The sequence below is a fragment of the Triturus cristatus genome, chromosome 8 (genome assembly GCF_964204655.1).
Source record: "Triturus cristatus chromosome 8, aTriCri1.1, whole genome shotgun sequence".
NCBI classification, from domain to species: Eukaryota; Metazoa; Chordata; class Amphibia; order Caudata; family Salamandridae; genus Triturus; species Triturus cristatus.
In genome coordinates this window covers 198979352-199002272 of record NC_140591.1, presented here as the reverse complement: position 1 = coordinate 199002272, position 22921 = coordinate 198979352, and the positions used below count along the sequence as shown (strand labels likewise).

The 22921-nt window shown below is 46.8% G+C and overlaps 1 protein-coding gene across 5 annotated transcripts in view; it reads right to left on the bottom strand.

Annotated features, from left to right (window-relative positions):
* The window catches only part of LOC146801829 (potassium voltage-gated channel subfamily E member 1-like), a 266708-nt gene that overhangs the window by 5108 nt on the left and 238679 nt on the right, over positions 1-22921 (bottom strand). The gene's annotated exons all lie outside the window — the stretch shown is intronic.

Here is a 22921-nt window from a genome sequence, read left to right as displayed (position 1 = left end):
ATTGAAGGGAATTCCTCCCTGAGGATAGTAGTCAGTAAGATACTTGTCTCCAGGCACATCTGAATGGATCAATTTTCCCCCAGACATTGACCAGTCTCAATTCAACACACCACAAACCCTCACCAGTAATGCTAAGTCAAAGTTATAGTCAAATCAATTATCGCATCTGTGGAGTAAGGGATAAGTCAAGAGGAGGATTTAATGGTGGAATTTTCTCCTCTACACCATATAAAAAGTAGAGGATTTTACAACACCACTTTTCTAATACAGGCCCATGGTCTTTGCTTCTCACCGCACTAGGTAAAATAATTAAACAACTTTTATTGTTTATGAAAATGGGCAAAGTGCCATCTGGGGTGCTTAATTTATTTGTATTTATTTGAGGTTTATAGAGCATTTGTTTCTCCTTGTTACTCCGGAACGTAAGGGCACAGTTACAAGAAAGTGATGCATCTGTAGGGATGCGCCACTTTCAGTGCACGAACCTGAGAAACCCGTGCACCACCATGGATGTGCCGTATTTACAATACGGTGCACCATGGCACAATGATTGACAGATGCGTCAGAAATTCTGACGCATGTGTTAACCCAAAAAGTCACGCATTGCTGGAGTCATGTTGCAAGCACAACGCAACTCCAGTAATGCATTGGAAGGCCTATCCTCATTATGCTGCATCACTCCTTATGCCTGCTCCAAGCAGGTGTAAGGTTTTAACACAGTGACGTCCTAGAAGTGGCGCAGTGAAATCTTGCAGATTTCACTGAGTCACTTCTACAAGGCTTTTTTAAGTGGGAACGCCCACCCTGCATACATATATCTGACACACGGCTTTACAACTTGACGTATCTGCCTAGATGCGTCCCGTTGTAAATGGGGCGCATTTTTAAGCTGCCGAGGCGTCACAAAGAGTCACGCAATGGCGGTGCAAAAATGACGCATGGGGCTTGTAAATCTTCCCCCTTGTGTCTACATCACTGTGCAGCTCCTCTTACTCCACTGAATTCATAGAAATAGTTCATGCAAGTTAGCATGTGCCTCCACCATTATAATTCAATTTAATTGATGAATTAACATTTTTAGTTGAAACAACTTTTATTTAATGACCACACATGGGCACCCTCGCTCAATTAAAGTGAGGTAAATCAGAAAAATACCTGTTTGAAGTCATGTTTAATAATCTGTCATGCATTAACAGTCACACAAACATTACATATATAAGGTGTATTTACTTTTTTTTAAACGTATGTTTACATATTAACTCCCCATTCAGTGAAACTCCTGGGGCTGTATTACCAAAGTGCCCCAGGGGCACAGCCAGTGTTTGCGCCTGCTTTGAATGCTCCCAGGGCACATTGGTATTACAGGAAGGGCAGCAAATGCTTATGCAGCCCCTTACATAATACAGATAGTGTTGGCGTGCATATACCACCGGCGCTATCACTAGAGGGCGTTCCCTCATTTGCATGGGGGAATTTGCATTAAGGTGTGCCTTGGCGGAAACATGGAACGTACGCCCAATCTGCAATACGGGCCCTGATAGGTATTGTATTTTATTCATTTGTCACTCTTTAGTGAAGGATAGTAGTACCAGCTTGAAAGTAGTTAAATTTTCACAACATAATGCCTCAATAGTTGTTCAGTAAACTGTTTTTCTACAAGGAACTTCTCGCTTATGAAGCAAAACTCTTATCCAGGGGCCTTATTACACAAGTGCCCCAGAGGCACAATGGATAATTGTGCACACTTTGCATGCCCCAAGGGCACTTAAATATTACACAAAGGGGCCTAAATTCTTGTGAGGCTCCTTTTGTAATACAGATAGCGCTGGTGCACATATAGCATTCCCTCATTTGCGTGGCCCATGCAAATGAGGTAATCTCTTTGTCTTTGTGCCCACGCTGTATTCCTGACACGGGCGCAGAGGCAAACATGCCTTTAGAAGGCACATTGAAGGTGCTACACAAAAAGGTAGTGCACTTTCAGTGGGCCTTCAAAATACAGCCCTCTAAAGGGATGTAAGGGAATCCCATTGACCCCTCTACCCCCAGACATTCTCTTGCAGGCGGGCGCAATCACTGCTCCGTGTTTCTCTTTAATGCCCTGCCCTGAGGCAGCGTGTGCCCGCGGCTGCCCCCGAGGGCAGTGCATTCTTTCTAATAGGACGCACTTTCTATGTGTGCACCCGGCGCATCTACTTTAAGGTGCATGTGCCGCAAACATGAGAGGTGCACTCTATCTGGAAAATGGGCCCAGGACTCATTATAAGGTGTAATACATCAGACAAGTGTCTACAGAACAAATATGCCTCAGGAGATGCATTATATCAAAATGTGACATAATGATATCACACGAGCAATTATGATGACAGTAAAGATTTCCATCTAATCAAAATGCAGAGAAATGTATTACCATATGAGCAACAACTACAACCAAAATGCAGTGGTAGTGGTATTAGGCAACAGGCTGGACTCAGAGAGGAAAGCCGGACAAAGAAATGTAGTTTTCCCTAATCCTCCTACCACATTTTGTGCCTTAAATGTCAGGAAAGTCGGGGGTGATGTGGAGGAATGCTACTTTGACTGTCTGAAGCCTAATGGGACAATCATGGAGAGGCATGAAGGGAGCACACATCAAAAAAGTTGTAACCAGATTAGGGTTCCGCTGAGGCATAATTAAGCTGTCTGGTTTTAGGTTTAAACTTATAATAACTGATAAAACCCCACCAAAAGAGAAATAGCTCTCACCAGTATAAACATATAAACACTGAAAAAAACACCTTTTCAACCCCAAACTAAATGACGTTCAAAGAAAGGAAAAGACAAGTCAAAGTCATTTTTTCTTCCTGGAGGGGCCAATGCAATGTAACATTGCTATATAAGCTAGCAGCAAGAAAGACTGGGCAAACATTATTCTGCTTGAGTTTTGTTGTTTAGGGATGCCACTAAGATATTATTATTATTATTATTATTATTATTCGGATTTATAAAGCGCATAGCTGCCCCAGTGACGGGGCGTCCCAGCGCTACCTAAGCACAAGCTAGAGAACCACTCAGACCTACGCTGGGAAAAGCCAGGTCTTTAATGCCTTTCGGAACGCCAAATGGTTCTGAAGTCCTCTAATTGAGGTAGGAATGGAGTTCCAAAGGTGCGCTGCCTTAACCCTGAAAGAGCGACCGCCAGCTCTAGTTCTCTGAAAACGGGGAATACAAACCAGACCAGAGCTAGCCGAGCGCAAGGGGCGATTCGGCATGTAATAAGCCAGCAGATCTACTAGAATAGGGGGTCCTTCTCCTGACAGGATTTTATGGGCCACACACAGAGACTTAAAATGAATTCTTTTCTCTATCAGTAGCCAGTGGAGCTTGGGGAGGAGGTTCGCAACCGAACATGATTTGGGAAGTGCTAGCAAGGCACGAGCTGCTGCATTCTGGCTTTTTTGGAGGCGAACAATGCAGGATTTGTTGGCGCCTAAATATAGCGAATTACAGTAGTCCAGCCTCAATAAGATTGTGGCCTGAAGAATAGTTTGGGGAATCTTAGGTGCAAAATAGCCAAGTAAAGGTCTCAGCCCTCTGAGGAGTCCAAAACAGGATCCTGCTAAGGCCTTGGATTGAACATCAAATGACAGCTCACTGTCAATCCAGAACCCTAACTTTTTTACTGCCTTTTTTGGCAGTGGTGCAGGTTTTAATCTGTCAGGCCACCACTGTTCAGACCAGAGGGCCCTATCTTTCCCCAACACGAGAATTTCTGACTTCGCAGCATCTAGTTGTAAACAGTTAGCTGTCATCCAGTCAGAGATGGCTAGCAAGTCCTCTTTGAATTTCAGAAGATTAACACAGCATTTTTTTGAAAAGGCAATAACTAGCTGGGTGTCATCGGCATAAGAAACCAAAGACAACCCTCTACTTTTTGCTAGCAGAGCTAGGGGTTGAACATAAATGTTAAAAAGCGCAGGGCTCAATATAGAGCCCTGCGGGACCCCATGTTTAATCATATGAGTCTGAGAATGAAATGGTGTCACAACCACTTGAAAGGTTCTATCTTTCAGGAACGATTGAAACCAAGCCACGGCCAACCCCCGGACCCCTATATCATATAGTCTACCTAAAAGAATATCGTGCGAAACGGTATCAAACGCAGCACTTAAATCTAAGAGAATCAAGGCTGCGGAATCCCCAACGTCTAAGTTACACCGAATGTCCTCCGTTACCGCCAACAGCGCCGATTCGGTGCTGTGACGGGTACGAAAGCCATTTTGTGAGGGGTCGAGCGTTTGGTTACACTCTACAAATTCAGTCAGGACTGAATTAACATATAACTCTGCAACCTTAGCTAAGAAAGGAAGCTGGGAAATAGAACGGAAGTTGCTCAGGTCCGACGGGTCCAGGGATGGCTTCTTTAAAAGGGGTATCACTTTTGCATGCTTCCAAGTAGCCGGCAATACTGCGGCGGACAATGATAGATTAACCAGTTCCCTGATCACAGGGGAAATCGATTCAAGAACTTGCCGGAGCTGATCTGGTCTAAGAGGGTCCGCCGGAGATCCTGATTTAATTTTTAAACATACAGATTCAAATTCAGAGTGCGAGAGTGGCGAGAAAGAACATAATGTAAGATTAGAGGGGTTTAACCTATCTTCAAGCATATCTATTCGGTTGATATTAAAGGGAGCTGAGGAAGCACAGGCCATTGGAAGATTATTATAAATAGTCTCTACTTTGCGCACAAAGGAAATCGCCAATTCCTCACATTGTATATTAGAGGAAATAGGGGAATCAACCTTTTCATTAGAGTGAAGCATATTTTTTAGAAGAGAGAAAATCATTTTAGGCGGATTATTACTTTCCCGAATTTTTGCGGCAATATATTCCGCTCTGGCTTTTCGAATCAGCCTATGATAAGATTTAATGGACTTCCGATATTTGATTTTAGCTTCTATATCGTATGCCCGTCTCCAAGATCGTTCCAGTTGCTTGCAAACCTTCTTTGCCTCCACAAGAGATTCGTTAAACCATGGGTTAGAGGGACCCAGTTTTTTTTTTTAGGGAACATTTTTCAGGGATACAAATACCTAGGGCTTGTCGCAACCAATCCTGAAAAAGCGCGTCCGAAGCCACTATATTAGAAGGCAGCTGTGGCTTGGACTTTAACAATATGTCAGAGAATTGGTTGGTGTCCCATTTATACCAGGGGCGTTTCATCCTAGACCGTGGACGAGATGGCACCAATTTCCCGGGCAGCCAGAGGGAGAAAGGAATCAAATAATGATCTGTCCAGGTCAGAGGAACGGAGGGTGACACCATTAAAGTACCCAAATTAGAAAAAATGGGATCCAACAAATGCCCAGCAATGTGAGTACTATCCATCACACACTGTACCAGTTGACAAGCTTCCAAATCAGCGAGAAAACAGGCAATCTCTGGCTTGTCACTCTCTTCAAGATGGAGGTTAAAATCGCCCAAAATAGTGAAATTCACCGCTCCGCTTGCAAGTAGGGGGACTTTATTTGCCAAAGCTTCCCTCCATTTTTTGAAAGCCCTGAAGGCCGATAGATAAGCAGCCCGAGACCGTAAAATTGTGATTAAGATTAATTTTAAAAGAGGCGCTTTTGCACTCGGGGATCTCCTCCTTCCTGAAACTACCCGAGAAAGGCTCTTTCAGGATTAGAGCAATACTGCCACCACGATTAACAGGGCGGTTGATTTGGTGCATAGAATAGCCTGAAGGCAGCGCCAGCCACGCCACCGCACCTGAATCCTTCCTTTTGCTTCTTTCAGTTTTGTAGTCTTTGGTCTAAAGATGCAGGGTTTAGAAACATATTTTAGGTCTAGTTTAATTATTTTATAAACTGCAGAGTGGTGGTGTTGTCCGTGAATGCCTACAGTAGCCTTCCCTTGATGAAGAGTAGAAGGCTTTCAATGCCAGTTGGATTGCACAGAGTTCCAGCAGGTTCATGTGGAGTCCGGATTTTGCCAGTGACCAGAGTTCTCTGATCTCCACCTCTCCCAGATGGCCATCCGATCCCAGGATTGACACATCTGTCACTACTGTGAAATCGGGTTGGGGAACGGAGAGGGGTCTGACTCTGCCCCAGTCACGGTTCGTGAGCAACCAATTCAGATCTTTTGCATTTCCCTCTGAGATCTGGACCATGTCGGAAAAGTTCCCCTGATGCTGTGCCCATTGAAACTTCAGCTCCCACTGCAGAGCCATCAGGCATGAGTTACCAGCAGGAGGCCATGAGTCCCATCAGCCTCAGTGTCTGCTTCAACAAAATCCATGATAGAGGCTGAAACATTGGTATCACAGCCTGAAAATCCTGGACTTGCCACTCCAGAGGATAAACCTGAAACTGCACTGTGTCCAGATTAGCTCCAATGAAATGAAGTGTCAGAGGGAGACTGGTGTGACTTTGGCATTTTGATAGTGAACCCCAGTGAATGCAGGAGGTTTGTCATAGTCTGCAGGTGGGAGATGACAGTCTGGGGCAAGCCCACCTTCACCAGCCCGTCATCGAGATATGGGAAGACTGGCAGCCCTGATCTCCGCAGATAAATTGCAACCACTGCCATCACCTTGGTGAACACCCAAGGGGCACTGGTAAGGCCAACAGGGTGCACGGTGAACTGAAAGTATTTGTGGCCTACTGTAAACATAGTGCTGGTGGGAAAGCAGGACAGGAATGTGGAATAGGTGTCCTGCAAGTCCAATGCTACTATCCAGTCTCCTGGGTCTAGGGAAGACAAGTCCTGAGCTACCGTAATCTTTTCAAATTTCTCCCTCTTGATGAAGAAGTTGAAGGCACGTAGATTTAGAAGCGGACCAAGGCTTTTCTTCTTTTTGGGAACCAGAAAGTAGCAGGAATAGCAACCACAGCCTACTTCTAGCAACTGAACCCTCTCTATGGCCCCTTGGCCATGAAAGCCATGAATTCCTCATGGAGAAGGTACAGATGATCCTCCATCAGCTGGTTGTGAGACAGTGGCATGGAGTTTGACATAGTCACAAAGGGGAGGCATGGCCCCTTCGAATGATTTCCAAAACCCACCTGTCCGATGTTATGGGCTTCCAGCAGGGCAGGTGATGGTGAATCCTGCCGACAACTGGATATCCATGGGGTAAAGGGGAAGATTAGGAGGGTTTAGAGACTTCAGCTGCTGGGGGTGGTGGACTGACAAGACTGCTGCCTACCTGACCCATGAGAGGTCTGTGGGTACCACGCCCTCCATTCAGAGGTTGGGGGCCATGCACGGCTCTGCGGCTGGGAGTTAATTGGCATGGCTGGATGCCCCACAAAAGGAATAAATGGCAGATTGGGGGTGACGGGGGACCATAAAAAGGCCCAAGAACTTGACCGTAGCCCTACTGTCCTTAAAGTGCTCAAGCACGGTATCCACTTTGTCTCCGAAGAGACGGGGCCATCAAAGGGCATGTCCACAAGTGTGGATTGGACCTCCCCTGAAAAACCAGTCATCCTCAACCAGGTGTGGTTCCTCAAGGCCATCACCGATAAAACTGCTCACCCCAGTGAGTCGGTCAAGTCAACTTCACAATGGATAGTAAAATATGCTGCATTCCTCCCATCGGCAACAGCCTGAGACAGTATGGCCCAGGTCTCCTCCGGGACCTGTGACAGCACCTGTGCATCCATGTCCCACAGAGTGTGTGAATAACGGCTTGAAAAGCATTCAGTGTTCACAGACTGCAATGCCAGGCTGGCGGAAGAAAACATTTTCTTCCCCAAAGAGTCCAGCCTCTTGGATTCCCTATCCAGGGGAGTGGTAGGGAAAGAGCCATTCAATGTTGACACTTGGACCACAAAGCTCTGTGGTGTAGGGTGTTGGGTGAGGAAGTTTGAGTCCCCTGGAGTGGGGTGGTGGCAGCAGGCAATCGGCCAATTCACAGGAGCTCCTGTGCTGAGTTTGGACCAAGTCCCCAAAAGGTCATCAGTGAGGGCATCACTGAATGGGAGTAGTAATTTGAATGCGGAGACGCCCGGTTGTGGCACCTCTGTCAAGATGTTAGTCTTGACGGCCACCAAGGACAACTGAAGGTCTAGGGCCTCAGCCATCCTTCGCACCACCATTGTGTAAGAGGCTCCAACCTCCATATTCACAATAGGGGGAAAAAGCAGACCATTATCTGGAGAGGTATCCAGTCTACTTGTTTCACCTAGTTTCTCACACCAGTCCATGCTGGGGTCTTCCTAATATAGCTGGTAGTCCCCAGGGTCCAGCAACCCCTCCTGTTCCTCCCCGAGTCCTAATCTAAGGGAATAGGGCTCATGCTTCAATCTAAGAGGCAAGTCTCCTGTCGGTGCGAGATGAGGCATTGTACGATGCCCCTGTGGCTCCATATCAGAGTCAGGGATCAGAATGGGAATGGGCACCAGCAGGGCCAGGAGCGTCGGCATCAGGACCGGTGTCAGGGAAAGTTGAGTTGGTGCGATCAACGCCGGTCCAGATCCAGCAATGGATCCATGGAGACCCAATGGAGCAGGAGCAGCCAGTACAGAACCAGATGGGGCCCCCTCTGACCCCAAAGGCCCGAAAGCCACCCAGAGAGGTCGGGTCACCCAAAGATGAGGTGCATGGTTTCATAAAACTGCTGTAGTTAGGAGGGGGTCTCTCAAGCTCCTGGAAAGTCAGGGATGTGCGTGGTCAGACCAGGAGCAGGCTGTACTGTGGAGCCCGGCATCAATTGTTGACGCTCCGTCATCTCATCGGCTGATGGACGAGGAGAAGTTGAATACCACTTCCACTTTTTCTTTTTCTTGTGATGGGACTTACCTGAATGTCCTGAGGACTTGCCGTGGGATGACAGCTTCGGCCTCCGTGACTGCTCCCGGGACCTTCGCATCATCAGGGACCTGGGACATTACAGCGTAGCATGCTGGGCCAGAATAGGCTTGAAGGACCACTACCGCAAGGCCTTGGGATGGATGTATGTCGTTACAACGCACACTTTTACAACGCATGCACTTACAACGCATTTTTTACAACGCAACATCCACTACAACGCATTCCATTACATAGCATGACACTACAACGCATTTTTAAAAACTACCTTTACAACGCATTCCATTACATCGCATACTACCTTTACAACGCATACCATTAAAACGCATAATATTAAATTGCATTTAAGGTAAGTATTAGATAGAATAGGGGTAAAAATTACTATTCTAACTCCAGGGGGTGCAACAGTAGGGTAAGTGTTGGATAGTATAGGGGTAAAAATTACTATTCTAACTCCAGGGGGTGCAACAGTAGGGTAAGTGTTGGATAGTATAGGGGTAAAAATTACTATTCTAACTCCAGGGGGTGCAACAGTAGGGTAAGTGTTGGATAGTATAGGGGTAAAAATTACTATTCTAACTCCAGGGGGTGCAACAGTAGGGTAAGTGTTGGATAGAATAGGGGTAAAAATTACTATTCTAACTCCAGGGGGTGCAACAGTAGGGTAAGTGTTGGATAGTGTAGTGTAATATTATGCGTTGTAATGGTATGCGTTGTAAAGGTAGTATGCGATGTAATGGAATGCGTTGTAAAGGTAGTTTCTAAAAATGCGTTGTAGTGTCATGCTATGTAATGGAATGCGTTGTAGTGGATGTTGCGTTGTAAAAAATGCGTTGTAAGTGTAGTGCGTTGTAAAAGTTGCATTGTAAAGGTTGTTCCCCCCTTGGGATTCATGGCCCAGCAGTCGGAACATGACTTTGGGTCATGGTCGCCATCGAGACCCCACAGGCAGACAAGGTGCATGTCTGTCACCAACATCGGCCTATTGCAGGTTCTTCAGGATTTGAATTCTGCTTTCTTTGATGACATCCTACACACCAGAAGGACAAAACCTCAAAAGTGCTCAACAAAATGCCGAAAAGAAATCCAGTCAAACAGTGACTGAGGGGTAGCTCTTCTCCAGAGCAGCGCCGGCTGGCACTTAATGACTAACATCAGCGTGCCTGGGTGGTGCCTATATAGGTTATGCGGATGTCACTTCTGGCGCGGACAATGCCACAGACACATGCAGAGCTGAATGACGCCACCTACTGGCGCGCAGGGGTACTGCTCACGAAAAATCTTCCAGATCCAGCCTGACACCTGCGAAATTCAAAGGTAAGGAATCTGTGACTAGAAGTCTCTATCAGATCAGCCCAACAGTGATGGGTGTAAACGTAAATGCTTGAATTTATACTTACCACTAGTTTCAGGACAAGTTGCTGAGTGTGTTATGTATATTGAGCTTTAGTCTCCTTGTGATGACAGCTCTGTGCCAGCTCACGTGACAAAATGTGCCAACTTGTCCGTATGCTTATAATGCAAGCACCATTTACGTTCTGTATGACGCTTTAATAGTTTGTTTGGGAAAAGGGGGATCTGTTGCTATGTCAGAAGAAAACCACCTGGAAGTTACCTTGTAGGTGAATGGCCCATTGTGATTGGCAGTTGTGGTTACAAGCGCTAAATTATTCCTGGAAATCCGCTCAAGGACATAAAAAAGGTTTTACAAATTGTAAAACAATAGGGATTTAAAGTACTGCACTCACAGGGATGCAGCCAGCAACAGCAACTGATGTTGTCATGGAAACACTTTCAAGAACTCCATGAGTTAGTAGCTTACTTTTAAGATATTTTAATCACATGTTGGAAACTCCCAGTGACCGTGAATTACTCTGTCAGCATGATAAACATTGACATAACCTGCCTAATTAACCTAACTTATCTTTGAAGCACAGTTGCGGACAATGGAATACAATTCTCTCCCTACATGCACAGAGGAAAGCAAGGAAATGAGGTACTGGAGGGTGCATTTGTAAAATTAGGGGGGTTTGAAAATAAAAAAACTTGATCCAATTTTTGCAATTACTATCACTGCTTCGTGTACTTGCCTGTATTATCCATGTGGATTTTCATGCTAAAATCAGAACATTTGCACTCTGATAAAGTTGCTTTGAGGCAAAAGATCACCCAAATCCCTTCATTTTCAAAGTCACAAGGAAAAGATTTTAAGGTTAGCTTGCAAGAAAATGACACATCCATTAGCCGCGGTCACTGTTGGGCTCCAGCTGCTTTTCCCCTGCAAGACTCCCGCAAGTTGGTCCAGGGAGGACCACAACTACCAGCAACCCCAGCGCGGGGACGCGTCATAAGAGAAGGGCGCCGGCCCGTCCACACCCATTGGAGCCCGGAGGGGCCTGGGCCCTTCTCTGACTTCAGTGCAACTGACAGGTACTGTTTCATTCTGCTGGAAGTATGTCGAAAAGAAGGGCCTTGGGGGGAAAGGAACATAGGAGGGGTAGGTTCGACCCTGGACTCATTCTTGATTCGAGCGGCAAGTGTTCTTACACACAAAATAGAGCTAACTGAAAGGCACCTATTACTGGAGCCACATCTTTTTCCTCTGGGGGTAACTCTTGATAGATCCAACGAAGCTTTATCGGCCACACAACCATCCTCATTATTGATAACATCACCGGATCTTCCACCAGGCCAACACGGGTCTAGCCCTCCGATCTCATTCATGCAGGCCACACCAAGGAGGGAGACAGAAATCTCTCCTGTAAATATGCCACGAAAGGAGCTTACTTCTAAACCACCGGCTAAGCGTACCAGAACAGGGGCTAATACAAACACAAAGCAAAAACAACCTAAAAATACTCGTGCTACTAGACCTAAAGGCCCCGAAACTAGGGTGACAAAAACGAACATTATATCATCAGCCCCTATAGTGTTGGATAGTTCATCATTACCTCAAGTACCCCTAGATGAGTCCTACTGGATTGAAGTGACTAAAAGGCTTACAGCTATAATGGATCCTATTCTAACCAAACTGTCCCAAATTGAAAATAGGCTGGCCGATCTAGCGTCACAGAATTGCCTACTAATATCTCGAGCCCCCCCTTTAAGAGACCCCATCCAGGAAATACCTAGAGGCAGTAATTTAACTCAATTGAATAAAGATTTGGAACCATCTACATTTGCAACAACGTCTACTCTACCGGCTGTTAACATCATGGCCCCAACACTGCCTCTAACTGGTATTCTCAATCCAAACACATCATGGGATACTCAAAATCTCCAAGAGAAGAGTAAAAGGGTTTTATTGCGGCAGGCACCAACAGCCCAACATGAATTAGGAGGGCCTAAACAAGCAATAAGACTCATACAGGAGCATTAGACAACCAATCGCATCAATCTCTTGATCTTCCACCAGCAGCAGCTCCACTGGTTGTGGTCTTGGCGAACGTACACCCCCCCCCCCCTTCGAGAAAAAATCTGAGTGAACCCACAAGACAGCTAATGGACAAATGTCTTTATTGGCTAATAGCCAATCTTAAGGGTTCGCAAATGAGGAGTTACCAACTGACCACCAAAATCATCATAGCCAGGAGAGTGGACTTGGTGGGCTGTACAAGAAAATCTTTCACTGGTGATTGTGTGGTTATTAATTTTAATAATGCTTATACGGGACCATACCTCTTAGATAACCTTCAAGATTCTCCCCAAGAGTTTTGCAGATTATTCCCCTACCACTGGATCATTTTTATAACCTGAGTGTAAAGCCACACAGGGATTATAGGAACAGTAGAAATCCAGTATTTGTAGGCCCGAAAGATAATGAAGGTTCTAATACTAGCTTAGGGTTAAGGCTGCAGAACAGATTTACAACTCTCTCAGATCTGGAGTTGTGCGACTGACTAAATCCCCCACCTGCACCATCTGGGAGAGAATCTACTTTGGTTATCCTGGTGTTAAAGCTACAGGCTAAACCATCAATCTCAGTAGTTTTAGAGAGGTCTAGCTTGGTAGCAATTCCTACTTCAAGTGGTCAGGAGAGTGATGCGTGTATCCCATCACCACTGACCACTGTAGAGGAAAGTAGGCCCACCATGGCCTCCTGGAATATAGTGGGAATAGCCTCTAAGATGGGGCACGATGACTAGCAAACCCTGTGGCAATCATTGGAGATTATATTCTTCCAGGATACTTGGGCCATAGACCCAGTCTTTTTTCCCGGGTTTCGCAGTTTTCATACCCCAGCAATCCCATCAGCATCTGGGAGGACGAAGGACGGCTATTAACCCTAACTGTGAATACTACACCCTACCAACCTTGGCAAGTTGGCTCTCCCAATAGCCACTTTCAACTGTTCCAAATTGTTAATTGAAAAGAAGACACATGGTTAATCATAAATTATTATAATAAGGAGTATGGGAGTAATATAAAGGGAGTTGTAGACACTATAGCAATCGAGCTGTAAACCTTAAATGGGCAGGGGATTTTAACATTCATCTGTGTAAATATAATGGCACCATGGAGTGTGGACTAGAGGACCCTTATGGTAACCCTCTACGTCATTTTATACATAATGAGTATGGTGAATCTTTAAACAGATTACTGTATAAGTGGATTTGGGCATAATAAATGAAGTAAAAGAAGGAGAGTTAGGGAGAATTTTCAAAAGGGGAAACCAAGAGTCCTTTATATATTTTGTTTTAGCATCGGCTTCGACAAAAGGAACAGTGGCTCATAAGGGTACGCAGTTTTCATGTTACAGTGATCACGCCATCCTATTTATCCAACTAAGCATTTTGTCTAATGTAAAAGGCCATCACCAGATAATGGATGGCAGTTTCCCTGACCAGGAAAAATGGCTCCCAACTGAAATGGTCACAGGCACAAAAGCTAAACTTTTAGTCCAAACTAAAAAAGAAATCATATTATGTATGGAAGAGAACCCTCCGCCCACATTTTTGGTAACTCAGTTCACTGCCCTCCAGATGAAACTAAAAGAAGCACTCACTCGCACAAAGGCACCAACCAATATTCCAACTAGCCGTTGGTTTGATTCAGCATGCTCTCAAGCAAAAAAATCCCTCGCAAAGGCCCTAACTATACTCCCTAGAGATCCTACAAAGATATGAGCTTTGCGTATTGATTATAAGCAAGTGAGAATGAAAAGAGAGAAAGACTTAAAGGAACAGGCGTGGGAGGATCTTGAATTTGCAGCCATCTCGGTTAGTAGTAGGGACTTTTGGAAAATTATGAATGCTCCCTATTGCAAAGATTCCAAAGACCCCTCCCTAGATTCACACGTAGATGAAGATGTATGGGTGGGATACTTCGAAAATATTTTTTGTCCCACGCCACCATAATTTCTTCATCTCATGGTTCAGTGGTTGCATCTCAGGGTGGGTTAATTTTCTCTATAGAAGAGGTTAGAAAGGGTCTGGAAACATGTGCCTCTGGAAAGGCACCAGGGCCCGATGGCATACAAAGCGAACTCTTCCAGGAAAATTATGATATGTTTACTAACCAATGTCTTTAATTCCATCCAGATAGAGGGCCCACCTCCATCCTGGAAGCAGAGCGTAATAGTGCCAATATACAAGAAGGGCGACAGGGGGTCCCCAATGAATTACCGCCCAATTTCTCTCCTTGACACCACTGCCAAGCTTATGGGATGGCTCCTGTTTGCTAGACTGGAGGATTGTGCCGAAAATCATAGTATTTTCATGAAGGCCCAATATGGTTTCCGGAAGGACATGGGGACGGTGGATCAATGCATAAACCTTTCTCTATCCATAGGAAAATCCACCAAGGCAAAAGGCGGGAAAATCTATATGGCCTTTATGGATTTAACCACAGCCTTTGATTGCATTTCGCACCAGAGGCTGTGGTCTATAATGGAGGGGATGGGCATTGATCCACTGATAATAAGATTTATTCATCAGCTCTATGCCAATGCCACTGCTTGTGTGCGGTATGGCAGGAATAGGGAGTGTGCACGTTCCTTTAAGATAGAAAAGGGAGTGAGGCAAGGATGTGTACTCGTCCTGTTTCTTTTTTCTATCTACACAAACGGGGTAGAGGCCGCCCTTTCTGCCACACCACAGGACGTGCCCAAATTCGATCATAGCTCCCTACCGATATTGGCGTGCACCGACGATGCAGTTCTAATGGCCAGAACGGGGAAAGCTTTGCAATCCCTAATTACAGCTTACACAACATTCATGGCCTCCTTAGATTTAATAGTAAATGAATCAAAGTCCTTTATAATAGTAGCAGGAGCAGCTAGAGGAGAGAAACATCCCAATTTTAATTTGGCATCAAAGAATATCGAGGTGGTTAACTGCTTTTCATACCTGGGAGTCCTTTTCGTAAAAATTACTCTTGGACAAACTTGGTGGCAGCAAGAGCCCAGAGTATGGAAAGGAGTCTTCAAGGTATTAAATGTTTAGCGAAGAAGCTAGGGGCGAGTCCCCTGGACGCGGTCAAAAAGATATAGTCTGCAAAAACCAAGACTGGTATAAAATACGGGGCGGGAGTATGTGGGATGGCCAATGCTGAACAGCTTCAGCAATTGGAACACACCTTTTTCAAAAAACGGGTATCTCTACCCCAATCTGCCTCCAATTACATTTTACAATTTGAACTGGGGTTACCATACTTGAGCGACTGCATTAGGCTGGCACCACTCTTATTGTGGCTTTCGATCTGGCGGAGGTCTACTGTAGATCTGACTCAGTGTATTATCAGGGACTGCTGTAAATTCGAATATTACAAGAAGATTGGTTGGCTAAACTATGTGGAGAAACAACTGAATGCATTAGGGCTAGGTGAATTATTCCAGGACCCCGAAACCTGTAGAAAGATTACGAAGAAATGGCTAACTGAGCTATTCTTGCAGAGTGTTTAGGGCGCCCGAATGGAAAAAAGTTGTACTCAAAAATTCTCTATTGCCTATGACTTAGTTCCACCCAGATTGGAGGAAGGTTTTTATTATCTCATGTCTGTTAATAACACCTAGCATAGATTCATCCTTCTACGTTTCCGCATGAATCTGATCCCTCTAATTTTAGGGTACCTGGAAAATAGATATACATTTTCAGATTTGCCACCTTGCCCATGCAATAATTATTCCCTTCAGTCAGACCTTCACCTGATAATATTCTGCAACTTTTACACTGCAGAAAGGAAAAGATTTATTCTTCCAATTCTGAGGTACCATAAATTCAAACAATGCAGGGTGGCCTTGTATTTTTTAAAGGCCCTCCGGGACCTGTTTGTATGTTTTTCCCTAGCTTCTGTTTTTTATGGGCATGTATTAGAAGGAGGAAGACTTGGGGTCGCAGCCTAATAAGTGCAAATGAAGATAGAAGCGGTTTATTTCTATAACACGGGTTTTTTTTTTTTTTTTGGGTTTTTTTTTTTTGAAACCGTTTATTGCAGGTTGTAAAAGTTACAGGTATGGGCCTACAACCACCCGGCCGGCCGCTAGAATGACAAAAGCATATTGCATACATACAGTAAAAGTCTCTCGGCAGTGCAGAGCAGTGAAACAGGAGTAATCAATGGTGCAGGCCACACAGCTCCAAGCCCACAGTACGGTTCCCTTTTCTTGAAACAAAACAACACCAAAAAACCACACCCGCAAGGCAACCCGCGATACAAAGTGACAGCACGTGCTCCATAAGTGGGGGATCCAAACCAGCAGCAGAACTCTGAGGAGGGGAATGGGAGTAGGCCAGGGACTGGGGGACCGCGCGCCCGCGGCCGAGGGAGGGGGGCCGTCTAGGGAGACAGAGCAGGCGAGGCAGCCGGTAGCAGTGGTGGCTCACAAATACCCCCGCGGTAGGCGTTCCAGGGGCCCCAGAGTTTCACCCACGCCCCAGGCTTACCCCTCGCCACATACACCACCTTTTCACGAAACATACACCAATCCATATGCTCTTTCCAGGCCGACACCGCAGGGGGCCTCTGGGATCCCCACAATTGAGCAATGTCACGCTTAGCTATCATGTATCCCAGAGTCACCCACCGCGTCTGCGGGACCGAATAGTCATTCGGTTCCCATACATTCAGCAAGCATCTCCTCGCTTCAGGCAGCAGCGCGACACGCGTAACCACACGCAGGACCTCATGCACACCACGCCAGAATCGCTCCACCTTCGGGCACTCCCACAGTATATGCATGAAAGTCGCCAGCGCACCACAGCCACGCTTACACAGTCCGTCACCAGCAAAACCCATACGCAGAAGCCTTGGCCCCGTCACGTAAACCCGGTGAAGGATCTTGAGCTGGACGAAACGAAGGCGAGCCGGGATGGCCACCTCTTTCGGAGAGGCCACCGCGGAAATCCAATCCTCGTCGTCCAGCTCCAGCCCGTCGGCAACCCAGGCCTCGCGGAGACTAGTCAGCAGGCACGATCTATCGTTGATCAGTTTTTTGTATATGAGGGAGATCGTGCTGTCCGGTACATGGCCGTCCAGCACTCTGTCCTCCAGGGGGGAAGACTCCGGAATGGATGCGACGTCCGGGAAGACGGAGCCCAGCGCATGGCGGACTTGTAGGTACCGAAAGTACTCACTGCCCTGCAGCTGAAACTCCGCCTGCAGCGTCTCAAAAGTTTTGAATCCCCCCCTCGTCCAGAGATCTCCCACCGTGCTGATTCCGATCGTGTCCCACTTCTCGAAGCCCCTCGACGTCCATAGGGAGCCCAACCTCTCAGACGCATACAGCGGTGACGCCCGGGTCAAACGGTCCTTCCACCCCATAGCTGCATTAGCCGCGTGCCAGACACGCACCATAACACGCGTCGGTCCCGTCAAACGGGAGTCGGGCGCGCCAGAGTAGAGCGCGCGATTGTAATCGCCACCGGGTAGGAGCATTTTATCCATCTCAAATGCCGGGTTCAAGGCGGGCCCATAAAGGCCATGATTAATTGCAGCTAGTTGGGAGGCCCAGTAATACCGTTTAATGTCCGGGAGGGCGACCCCCCCATCGTACCACGGGAGCGTCAACTTAGCCAGAGCAATGCGCGGCCTCCCGTCCCAGAACAGGCGCCGCTGGAGGCCCTCCACCTCACGGAAATAGCGTGCCGGGACCAAGTCCATAGTATTCTGGAGGGCGTAGAGGAATCGCGGCAGGGACATCATTTTGAACAAAGCCGCTCGGCCGAGCGGCGAGAGCGGCAGACGCCGCCAGCGCACCACGTCCTCCCTCAAGCGCTGGAGGGGGGGCAGCAAATTCCGCTCATAGCGGGCCTCCGGGTCAAGTGTGATATAGATACCCAGGTACCGAAAACCTTGGGAGGCAATCTGGATCGGACAGTCCCGTGGTAGGGCCGGAGCCTCCCCGGAGAGCACATAGACACAGGATTTCGCCCAGTTGATGACCAGGCCTGAGTTGCGACCGAATGAGCGCAAAACATCAACCAGGACGATCAGTGATTTACGCGGGGAGGCGAGATACAGAAGGATGTCGTCAGCGTAGAGGGACACACGGTCCTCATGCTCGGGGGTCCAGCGGAGACCACGGATAGAAGGGTGCCACCGCAGCCACTCCGCCAGGGGCTCCAGGGCCAGGGCAAACAGGAGAGGCGACAGGGGGCAACCCTGTCGCGTACCCCTCCCCAGCGCGAATGGGGCCGAGACTCGCCCATTCACTACCACCTGCGCCAATGGGCCCGAATATAGCAATTTGACCCAGCTAATGAAACCCGGGCCGAACCCGAATTTCGCCAGCATCGCCCAGATGTATGGCCATTCAAGCGTATCAAACGCCATGGTGGCGTCCAAGGACGCCAAGATGGCCGGCTCCCGCACAAATGGGACACGCGCGAGCACCCCGTGCAAGCGCCGCAGATTGAGCGCCGTGTTGCGGTGCGGTATAAAGCCAGATTGTATAACACGGGTTTTAATTGTTAGTAAGAGACTCACATTTGTGTAACTCTTTATGGCATTTTAACTTTTTTACCGGGTTTTATAAAATGGCCTGTTATGAACCTGACAAATCTTGAAAGATTGGACCCAAACTTTTACCTTTGTATATATGGCCATATTATGTTTTTATAATTTTAAATTAATTTGTACGTTCATGTCTTGTGTATTCAAGTTCGAATAAAGTTGCATTTGATTGACACATCCATTTGGGATACCATCTAGCACTGGCGAGGCAAAATTATGCCAGTCATAATATAACAAAAGCTGAAAAACACTCTGCCATCTATGGGTCGGCTAATCATTGGAATGTACACAAAACATTGCTCACGTAAATCCTAATACATTGAGTGCAACCACAAAAGGGCCGGCTAAGAGGAATCACACTTTTCGTGTCATTTCTTGCTGGATGTGTGAGTAGGACTTAGGTGCCCTTTAGCAAAGTAACAATTGTGGAGAACAACAGTCAGAGATGGTTTGGTGAACATGTATTCACATGACGGGCTTGGTAGCTCTATGTATTTGCTGTACCTATAGTTTGCAGGTAGCGGTAGAAGTGTATATCATTAATAACCAATAACAGGATACATAAATTGTGTATACATGGAATATAGGTACTGTATTGTTAGTAGCAGTACCTACTAATACTGAACATAACCATTATGCATGGCCAGCCAATCAGGAGAATGGATCCTGTATGATAAATATGATAGCTCTCCCACATGGGCCCTCGCACTGTGAGCTGCCACAGACATTTAGACTTTGATCAGTAGGTTTTAAACATATTTCCGGAAGTACCTCCGTCTCTTCCCCTTTGTCATGGGGTAGTCCTGTGGCGCTCTCACATGATGTCAGCTGTGGGAAAGATGATGATTGGCAGGGACAAATTGGATGACACAATAAAGTGAAGTACGCACGTCGGACTGGCCGGTGTCTTGCCATGGCCACCCTGACATGCGTACTTCAGCTCTTTGTGTGCTGAGCTGTGACAGGGGGCCGGGAAGAACAGAGACAAAGCCGCCTGGTCTCCACTGGAGCATTGGGCTTGCCTGCCTAGCCAATCCTGGTGCTGCTCTCATGCATGAGGGCAGCGTCTTGATTGGCTATGATGGCGAGCTGTGGTCCCAGTGGGACAGGATGATCACAGAACATGGCTTTATTTTGAAGAACAGGTGCAGGAGTTCAGCAAAAGAGGTCAGACAGAGAATCCCAAGGTGCCTGTAGCATTGGTGCCTACATTCTCTGCCTCTCTTTGGAGCTGAGTGGCTGGACATCTGTGTAATGAGTGTGCAGCATGGAACAAAGCACTGATGTCTCATTGACACCATTTGGGATGGATCTTTGGAATACATTCCTAGCGGGATCCTGAGTAAGGAAAACCTTCATGATTGGCTTTAGTTCTTTTGGGCCTTATCAGTGAAAAGCGTTGATTGCCATTCCATTGGATACAGGCGGTATGCTTTGAATAAATGATGCTCCGTGCATCACGATTATGATGCAAGGCGCAGGGACCTCCTTGAAGAACCCATCGCGAAGGAAACACATATGACGGTTACATGCACTGGTTATAAACTCGAAGAAAACCTGAAAGTTTGAAGGGAAATGTATAAAAAGTTGAAAACACTAGTTGTGGTTGCTCTTTCTTCGTGCAACTGATGTATATCACAGATCAGCTTGTTTTAAAGTGAGCGTTACGTATAGATAAGACCAATTGTTCTGCCCTCTTTGCACAAATGAACACTGTTCGTATGCTGGGGTCATTGAAACTTGTATTTGTACTTAAGGCCAAGCATTTCTACTCACTAATCAAATATATCATTCTTTATGACAGTTTGGACTACTTTCTAATTACAATACAAATATTTAAAAAAAAAAAAACAAGTGGCAATAGGTTTTGCTTATAACAATTAGTAAAAGACACATAATTGATGGACGGAATGCATAAAAAATCAAAACATTCACCCACAATCAAGAGATCTGGATTAAATCCATCATTCTTTTGCTCACCATGTCACCCCAGTTTAGACCTGGCTATATGCAAATCAGTCTTGACCCTGTGCCTCATGGGAACAGTCCAGCCCCAACTGCCATGCCATGTCTTCCCTGGACCGGAAACAAGCATCCTGGGACCGGTTTCTGGCTAATCAGCTGTCATCAGCCAGGCTAGCTTGAATCCAGTGGCAAAGTGAGCAAGGGACCCATGTCAGGGCATACCCTGCCAACTTAGGGCAAACAAAGCAAAACCAAAGGGGATGATGGACGGAGTGTTGAACATTGCAAGCACTCACCCCCAGTCAACTGATCTGGGTTTAATCCATCATCATTCTTTATCTCACTCTGCTACCCCGAGTGGATGGACCACGGACGACACACACGACGACAGAGACAGACACTCAACGGCTGCAGCCTATGGGCGGCAGAGAGGAAACAGAGCAGAACTCAAGACAGCCTCAGCCAAACGCAAACTTTTATTTGCGCGAGCCTCGCCCTGCCTCAATGCGTATGACACAATTGCAGCCCCACCCTAAGACCGGTCAGACACGGCGATATGTTGATCTGCGCAGGCTGCCCACCAGCACCATCACCTGCCTGCCTCGGCCAATGGCACAACTGCGTCTGCCATAAATCAATGCATGCCGCCTGGCCATTGTTAAATGCCACATGGATCGGATCAGATGCCAGTCTTTTAAGTCAGTCTCAGTCTGACTCTGACTCACAGAGAGTCACAGCCCGAGAATCGGCCGCACTCAAAGGGGGCCGGTTTTGCTGGTGTGGCCCCAGCAAAACCGGCCCCTCTTAAAAAACCGTCCCCCACACCATCCAGCCTACCGGGGGATTTCCCAGTGCCCGGAATCACCAGTCCGGCCCTGGTCAGGACGGAGTTGGTTGCTGGTGGCAAGGAAGATAAATAAACTAAAAACTAAAAAAGCTGTCTGGTTGCACTTCTAAGAGGCTTGTGATCCAAATGGAACACTTGAAAGAGTCCGGACCTGCAGGTCAGGCTGGCAGCCCAGCAGCCCAAGCACGGGAGTGGTGTGTGGCGGGGCTAAAGCCCATTCAGCCCAAAAGGTGTTGTGTGGCTCACTGGGAGTGCATGTGCCACCCAAGCACTCAATTATTTAATCAATCAATCAGGGGTTTGTATAGCGCACCTACTCACCCGTGAGAGTCTCAAGGTGCTGAGGGGGGAGGGCGGACTCCTGATCCGCCTGGGCGCTGTCGTTCAGCCTAAGAGCCAGTTCTTGAGATCCTTCCTGAATTGGGGCAGCGACGGAGATTGCCTGAGGTGAAGAGGCAGGGTCTTCCAGCTCTTGGCAGCGAGGTAGGAGAAGGATCTTACTCCGGTTCTTGTCTTGTGGATGCATGGGACAGTGGCCAGGGCTAGTTGGTAGGAGCGGAAATGTGTGCTAGGTACTTCAAATGAGATACCGTGGTTCAGATATGCTGGTCCTGCTTTATGGAGGGCTTTTAAGACCCTGTCACCACAAGGACTGTTGCATGGGTGGGTGTAGGCACTTTTCACTGACCTCAGCTGGCCTCCCTTTGGTTTGCAGCTGTCTTCTTAATTCATCTGAGCAGCAACGGGCCATGTATACACATTGTGAAGCGAGCTGTAGGAAGCAGGCTTCTAGTTCTGTCCTTGTGGTACTGCATGTGTCCTATGTGAGGAGTGGACCCCTGGACTGAGTCAACAGTCGTATTGTCATGTCTTTCCATCTACACAAAACGCAGGCATTCTGGTCTTCTTTACTGTCTCAAAAATGTATCCAAGGTCAGAGGTTTATAAGGCATAAATATGTGCAAACGCAGTATATACATCTCTGGACACATACATGAAACAGAAGCATTATTTAATCTGGTAAAGCATTGTATGTTTAGTCCAAAGGTGAAGGAAAATAAACATCTGATCTGTGAAAAAGGGTGAGGAGTGAAGAGGGATTAGCAGAGCACACAGTATGGCAAGCAGACAAACTCTTTCTGGGAGCTGCGTCTTTTAAAATATTTTTTCCAAAGTTAGGTGGCCTGGGTAACTTTGGAGTATCACAAGGTCTAAAGAATCATCTTCTTTCATCTAATTTATTGAACTGGAAATGATAGGGTGTTAACAGAGTCATAAAAACTAAATTATTCTGCCTCTCAGTATCATACAGTGCAATGCATCAGTCCAGCTACCTTGAAGCGATCTAGAAAGAGA